Source organism: Martes martes (genome assembly GCF_963455335.1).
Source record: "Martes martes genome assembly, chromosome: 17".
Taxonomy (NCBI): domain Eukaryota; kingdom Metazoa; phylum Chordata; class Mammalia; order Carnivora; family Mustelidae; genus Martes; species Martes martes.
In genome coordinates this window covers 53,670,670-53,679,531 of record NC_137905.1, presented here as the reverse complement: position 1 = coordinate 53,679,531, position 8,862 = coordinate 53,670,670, and positions in this window count along the sequence as shown.

Below are 8,862 nucleotides of genomic sequence, written 5' to 3'. Positions count from 1 at the left end.
GTTTCACTTATTTGTGGAGCATAACAAATAATATAGAGGACAAGGGGAGATGGAGAGGAGAAGGGAGTTGAGGGAAATTGGAAGGGGAGGTGAACCATGAGAGGCTATGGACTCTGAAAAACAACCTGAGGGTTTTGAAGGGGCGGGGGGTGGGAGGTTGGGGGAACCAGGTGGTGGGTATTAGGGAGGGCACAGATTTCATGGAGCACTGGGTGTGGTGAAAAAACAATGAATACTGTTATGCTGAAAAAAAAAAAGAATGTTTGGGTCAAGCAGGAAATAAAAAAGAACTTAAACAATTTATGGAAACCAAGGTGAATGAAAACACATTGGTCCCAAACCTATGGGATACTGCAAAGGTGGTCCAAAGGTGGAAATACATAGCCATCCAAGCCTCACTCAAAAAAAAAAAGAAAGAAAGAAAGAAAGAAAGATAGATTCACCAACTTTACACCTTAAAGAACTGGATTAAAAAACAACAACAAATGAAATCTAAGCCATGTATGAGAAGAGAAATAATTAAGATTAGAGCAGAGATCAATGAATTATAAAACAGAAATACAGTAGAGCAGATCAACGAAAGTAGAAGTTGGTTCTTTGAAAGAACCAATAAGCTCGATAAACCACTGGTCAGATTTATCCAAAAGAAGAGAGAAAGGAGGATGAATACCCAGCTTTTGGATCAACATGGACAGGACTGGAAGAGATTATGCTGGGTGAAATAAGTCAAGCAGAGAGAGTCAATCATCATATGGTTTCACTTATTTGTGGAGCATAACAAATAACATGGAGGACATGGGGAGATGGAGTGGAGAAGGGAGTTGAGGGAAATTGGAAGGGGAGATGAACCATGAGAGACTATGGACTGTGGAAATCAATCTGAGGATTTTGAAGGGGCGGGGGGGTGGGAGGTCAGGGGAGCCAGGTGGTGGGTATTATAGAGGGCATGTATTGCATGGAGCACTGGGTGTGGTGCATAAACAATGAATTCTGTTACACTGAAAAGAAATTAAAAAAAAATAAAATATTAACTACTACTATGTTAACCACTTTTAGTACTTAGTCGTTTGAGTTAAAAAAAAAAATACCATGAAGTCTTTTGTTGGTATCGCCTGTATTTATAGAGTTTTAAGCTTATGGAAGCTATGAGTGTAAAATATGTAATATTTCCAAATAAAAGTAAATCTACTCAAAGAAAAAGAAAAGAAAAAGGACGAAATCAATAAAATTATAAATGAAAGGGGAGAGATCACGACTAAGACCAAGGAAATACAATTATCAGAAATTATTATCAACAACTATTAGCCAATAAATTAACCAGCCTAGAAGAAATCGATGCCTTCCTGGAAACCTGCAAACTACGAAGCTGAAACAGGAAGAAATTTATAACATGAATAGACCAATAATCAGTAATGAGATTGAAGCAGTGATCAAAAAACGAGAGTCCAGGACTGATGGATTGCCTAGGGAATTCTACCAAACATTCAAAGAAGAAATAATACCTAGTCTCCTGAAGTTGTTTCAAAAAATAGAAACAGAAGGAAAACTTCCAGACTCTTTCTATGAGGCCAGCGTTACCTTGATCACAAAATCAGGCAAAGACCCCATCAAAAAGCAGAATTACAGGGGCGCCTGGGTGGATCAGTGGGTTAAAGCCTCTGCCTTCGGCTCAGGTCATGATCTCAGGGTCCTGGGATCGAGCCCCGCATCGGGCTCTCTGCTCATCAGGGATCCTGCTTCCCTTCCTCTCTCTCTCTGCCTGCCTCTCTGCCTACTTGTGATCTCTGTCAAATAAATAAAATCTTAAAAAAAAAGGAGAATTACAAACCAATAACCCTCATGAATATAGATGCCAAAATTCTCAACAAGAACCTAGATCATGGGATCCAACAGTATATTAAAAGGATTATCCATCATGACCAGGTGGGATTTATCCCTGGGATGCAAGGGTGGCAACATTCGCAAATCAATCAATGTGATAGAACAAATTAATTAGAGAATTAATAGAGAAGAGAAAAGAACCATATGGACCTTTCAATTGATGCAGAAAAATAAAACATCCTTTCCTGATTAAAACTCTTTGAGAGTGTAGTGATAGAGAGAACATTTGATAATTTCACAAAAACCACCTATGAAAAGCCCACAGTGAATATCATTCTCAATGGGGAAAAGCTGAGAGCCCCCCATCTTTTTAAAAGATTTTATTTATTTGGCAGAGATCACAAGTAGGCAGAGAGGCAGGCTGAGAGGGCGGGGGGGGGGGGGGGAAGCAGACTCCCTGCCAAGCAGAGAGCCTGATGTGGGGATTAATCCCAGGACTCTGAGATCATGACCTGAGCCGAAGGCAGAGGCTTAACCCACTGAGCCACTCAGGTGCCCACTCCTCTCCTAAGATCAGGAATACAACAAGGATGCCCACTCTCACTACTATTGTTCAACATAGTACTTGGAAGTCCTAGCAACAGCAATCAGACAACAAGAGAAATAAAAGGTATTCCAGTTGGCAAAGAAGTCAAACTCTCTCTCTCTTTGCAGATAACATGATACTCTATGTGGAAAACACAAAAGACTCCACCCCTAAATTACTAGAACTCATACAGCAATTCAGTAATGTGATAGGATACAAAATCAGCGCACAAAAATCAGTTGCTTTCATTTCATTTTATATTAACACTGTAACTGTTGAAACAGAAATTAGGGAATCAATTACATTTACAGTAGAACCAAAAAACTTAACGTCCCTTGGAAGAAACCTAACCAAAGAGGTAACGGATCTATACTCAAGAAACTACAGTACACTTATGAAGGAAATTGAAGCAGACACAAAAAGATGGAAAAACGTTCCATGCTCATAGATTGGATGAATAAACATTGTTAGAATGTCTATGCTGCCCAGAGCAATCTATACTTTCAACGCAATCCTGATCAAAATACCATCTGCATTTTTCAAAGCACTGGAACAAACAGTCCTAAAATTTGTATGGAACCAGAAAAGACCCGGAATCACCAAGGAAATGTTGAAAAAGAAAAACAAAGCTGGGGCATTATGTTGCCAGATTTCAAGCTATATTAAAACCTCTTCGATATCAGCCACAGCAACTTCTTTCAAGATATGTCTCCAAAGGCGAAGGAAACAAAGGCAAAGATGAACTTTTGGGACTTCATCAAGATCAAAAGCTTCTGCACAGCAAAAGAAACAGTCAACAAAACAAAGAGGCAACCCACGGAATGGGAGAAGATATTTGTAAATGACAGTACAGACAAAAGGCTGATATCCAGGATCTATAAAGAACTTCTCAAACTCAACGCACACAAACAGACAATCATATAAAAAAATGGGCAGAAGAGATGAACAGACACTTCTCCAATGAAGACATACAAATGGCTATCAGACACATGAAAAAATGTTCATCATCACTAGCCATCAGGGAGATTCAAATTAAAACCACATTGAGATTCCACCTTACACCAGTTAGAATGGCCAAGATTAGCAAGACAGGAAACAACGTGTGTTGGAGAGGATGTGGAGAAAGGGGAACCCTCTCACACTGTTGGTGGGAATGCAAGTTGGTGTAGCCATGTTGGAGAACAGTGTGGAGATTCCTCAAGAAGTTAAAAATAGAGCTTCCCTATGACCCTGCAGTTGCACTACTGGGTATTTACCCCAAAGATACAGATGTAGTGGGAAGAAGGGCCATCTTTACCCCAATGTTCATAGCAGCAATGGCCACGGTCGCCAAACTGTGGAAAGAACCAAGATGCCCTTCAACGGACGAATGGATAAGGAAGATGTGGTCCATATACACTATGGAGTATTATGCCTCCATCAGAAAGGATGAATACCCAACTTTTGTAGCAACATGGACGGGACTGAAGAGATGATGCTGAGTGAAATAAGTCAAACAGAGAGAGTCAAGTATCATATGGTTTCACTTATTTGTGGAGCATAACAAATAACATGGAGGACATGGGGAGATGGAGAGGAGAAGGGAGTTGAGGGAAATTGGAAGGGGAAGTGAACCATGAGAGACTATGGACTCTGAAAAACAACCTGAGGGTTTTGAAGGGGTGGGGGGTGGGAGGTTGGGGGAACCAGGTGGTGGGTATTAGGGAGGGCACGGATTGCATGGAGCACTGGGTGTGGTGCAAAAACAATGAATACTGTTACGCTGAAAAGAAATAAAAAATTAAAAATAAACAAATAAAAAAATAAATAAGCTGTAAACATGAAGACAGTATGGTACTAGTACAGAAACAGACACATAGACCAATGGAACAAAATGGGGAGCCCAGATATGGACACTCAACTCTATAGTCAAATAATCTTCGACAAAGCAGGGGAAAATATCCAATGGAAAAAACAGAGTCTCTTCAATAAAGGTTGCTAGGAAAATTGAACAGCTATATACAGAAGAATGAAACTTGACCATTAGCTTAGACCATACACAACGATAAACTCAAAATGGATGAAAGACCTCAATATGAGACAGGAATGCATCAAAATCCTAAGGGAGATCACAGACAGTAACCTCGTCGACATTGGCCACAGCAAATTCTTTCAAGACATGTCTCCAAAGACAAGGAAAACAAAAGTGAACATGAACTTTTGGAAAGTCATCAAGATAAAAAGCTTCTGCACAGCAAAGGAAACAGTCAACAAAACAAAGGGGCAATCCATGGAATGGAAGAAGATATTTGCAAATGACACTACAGATAGAGGGCTGGTATCCAAGATCTACAAAGAACTTCTCAAACTAAACACCCAAAAAACAAATAATCACGTCAAAAAATAGACACAAGACATGAACAGACACATCTCTAAAGAAGACATACAAATGACTAACAGACACATGAAAGAATGTTCAACATCATTAGCCATTAGGGAAATCCAAATCAGAGCCACAATGAGACACCACCTTACACCAGCTGGAATGGCAAAAATTGACAAGACAAGAGACAACAAATGTTGGAGAGGTTGTGGAGAGAGGGGAACCATCTTACACAATTGGTAGAAATACACGTTGGTGCAGCCACTTTGGAAAACAGTGTGGAGATTCTGCAAAATGTTCAAAATAGAGCTACCCTATGACCCAGCAATTGCACTACTGGGTATTCATCCCAAAGATACAGATGTAGTGAAAAGAAGGACCATATGCACCCCAATGTTCATAGCAGCAATGTCCACAATAGCCAAACTGAGGAAAGAGCCGAGATGCCCTTCAACAGATGAGTGGATAAAGAAGATACACAATGGATTATTACTCAGTCATCAGAAAGGATGAATATCCAGCTTTTGCATCAACATGGATGGAGCCAGGGGACATTATGTTAAGTGAAAAAAGTCAAACAGAGAAAGCTAATTTTATCATATGGTTTCACTTACTTGTGGAACATAAGGAATAGCATGGAGGACATTAGGAGAAGGAAAGGAAAGTGAATGGGGGAGATCAGAGGGGGAGATGAACCATGAGAGACTATAGACTGGGATTCAAACTGAGGAGAATGGATGCAGGAGCAGGGGAGAATGGATGAGCCCAGTGATGGGTATTAAGGAGGGCATGGATTGCATGGAGCACTGGGTATTATATGGAAACAATGAAACATGGAACACTACATCAAAAACGAATGATGTTCCTCGAGTACAGATCTTTAACCTCTTTGGTTAGGTTTATTCCGAGGTATCTTATGGTTTTTGGTGCTATAGTAAATGGAATCGATTCTCTAATTTGCCTTTCTGAATTTTCATTGTTAGTGTATAAGAAAGCCACTGATTTCTGGACATTGACTTTGTATCCTGCTACATTACTGAATTGCTGTATGAGTTCTAGTAGTTTGGAGGTGGAGTCTTTTGGGTTTTCCATATAAAGAATCATGTCATCTGCGAAGAGAGAGAGTTTGACTTCTTCCGAGGAACTACAGAACACTCCTAAAAGAAATTGAAGAAGACACAAAAAGATGGAAGACCATTCCATGCTCTTGGATGGGAAGAATAAACATCGTTAAAATGTCTATACTGCCCAGAGCAATCTATACTTTTAATGCCATTCCAATCAAAATTCCACCAGTATTTTTCAAAGAGCTGGAGCAAATAATACTAAAATTTGTATGGAATCAGAAGAGACCCCGAATTGCTAAGGAAATGTTGAAAAACAAAAATAAAACTGGTGGCATCACGTTACCTGATTTCAAGCTTTACTACAAAGCTGTGATCACCAAGACAGCATGGTACTGGCATAAAAACAGACACATGGACCAGTGGAACAGAGTAGAGAGCCCAGATATGGACCCTCAACTCTATGGTCAAATAATCTTTGACAAAACAGGAAAAAATATCCAGTGGAAAAAAGACAGTCTCTTCAATAAATGGTGCTGGGAAAACTGGACAGCTATATGTAGAAGAATGAAACTTGACCATTCTCTTACACCGTACACAAAGATAAACTCGAAATGGATAAAAGACCTCAACGTGAGACAGGAATCCATCAGAATCCTCGAGGAGAACATAGGGAGTAACCTCTTTGATATCAGCCATAGCAACTTCTTTCAAGATATGTCTCCAAAGGTGAAGGAAATAAAGGCAAAGATGAACTTCTGGGACTTCATCAAGATAAAAAGCTTCTGCACAGCAAAAGAAACAGTCATCAAAACAAAGAGGCAACCCACGGAATGGGAGAAGATATTTGCAAATGACAGTACAGATAAAAGGTTGATATCCAGGATCTATAAAGAACTCCTCAAACTCAACACACACAAAACAGATAATCATATTAAAAAATGGGCAGAAGATATGAACAGACACTTCTCCAATGAAGACATACAAATGGCTACCAGACACATGAAAAAATGTTCATCATCACTAGCCATCAGGGAGATTCAAATCAAAACCACATTGAGATACCACCTTACACCAGTTAGAATGGCCAAAATTAGCAAGACAGGAAACAACGTGTGTTGGAGAGGATGTGGAGAAAGGGGAACCCTCTTACACTGTTGGTGGGAATGCAAACTGGTGCAGCCACTTTGGAGAACAGTGTGGAGATTCCTCAGGAAATTAAAAATAGAGCTTCCCTATGACCCTGCAATTGCACTGCTGGGTATTTACCCCAAAGATACAGATGTAGTGAAAAGAAGGGCCATCTGTACCCCAATGTTTATAGCAGCAATGGCCACGGTCGCCAAACTGTGGAAAGAACCAAGATGCCCTTCAACGGATGAATGGATAAGGAAGATGTGGTCCATATACACTATGGAGTATTATGCCTCCATCAGAAAGGACGAATACCCAACTTTTGTAGCAACATGGACAGGACTGGAAGAGATTATGCTGAGTGAAATAAGTCAAACAGAGAAAGTCAAGTATCATATGGTTTCACTTATTGGTGGAGCATATCAAATAATATAGAGGACAAGGGTAGATGGAGAGGAGAAGGGAGCTGAGGGAAATTGGAAGGGGAGGTGAACCATGAGAGACTATGGACTCTGAAAAACAACCTGAGGGTTTTGAAGGGGCGGGGTGGGAGGGTGGGGGAACCAGGTGGTGGGTATTAGGGAGGGCACAGATTGCATGGAGCACTGGGTGTGGTGAAAAAACAATGAATACTGTTACGCTGAAAATAAATAAAAAATTTAAAAAAAAAAAAAAAAAACGAATGATGTATTGTATGGTGACTAAGATAATGTAATAAAACAAATGTTTTAAAATTTTGAGGTGAAGCATGCTAGAGCATAGACAGTCCTTACTTTGCACAGTAGTGTTGGGTCCTAAAAATGACAATGCAAGATGAAACCATAAAGCCTTATTACCAACAGGTAAATTACAATGGTTCTGAGACCCTTAAACTTTTTTTTCAAACAATAAAAATTCTCTTTCCAACAGAAAAAAAAGAAGATGGTATGTGAGAAATAGATTATTGTTGTCCTTATACTATAAAGGTGAGAATTCATATGAGTCTCTAATGAAATGATACTGTTGTTAACTTTTAAAAGTATGCATAAAATTTTACACAAAACTAAGAAATGAGGACACAACTTCCCCAAAGGGGCCAATTAGGTAGAACTACAGCATAAACACTATATTTAAAATTCATAACGATGTTAACACAGATAAAGAAAAAACAACACCCATTAACAATCAAATGTACACATTATATTAACCTTAGACTAATTACTATTTTTATAACTTTGACAGAAAACACACATTTAATATAAAATGATGCTTGTTTCGTGAAGAGAATATAAAAATAACACCATGAGCTTCTAAAAAGTTCTGGAGCTCAGGCTCTGAGGAATGAGTGAGAAGCTTTGGCATCACACCGGAAGCTGACCATCCTGAGACTCTCTGTGCTCGTGGGATAGGGGTGGCACAGCACATACGGGAGTATGTGGTTTGGGTCCTGTTAGAAGTATAAGGAGACTACGCAGTCCACAAAAGATGCCCTGGCCAAAATGATCAAAGAGAACCAGAGGGCAGCAGGAAACTGCTTCTGAGAAGGGCCAGGATGGGACAGCTTTGCCTCTCCCAACAATGGAGTGTAGAACAGTCCTTAGGCTCTCGGTCTTGTTTTAGAAGAGGACAGCCAGTGGCCTTGTGGAGGAAAAGCTGTGACCTTTCCCAGGACAACCTGACCCACCAAGTCTCACTGTTGTGGCCAAAGACCAGAAGTATCTGTGGTCTCAGCCCATGACGGCTGCTGGCTGAAATCTTTGTACTTGAAATCCTCTCCATACTGGAGAAAACAGCCAGGGTGAGCACCTAAAGTGGCAGCAGCTCCGAACCACTGTTCACGATGACATCCTGGCAGAGCATGGAGGTCTGCAGCAGCAGGCAGTAGGAGGACAGCATGGTAGACGGGAAGGTCAAGT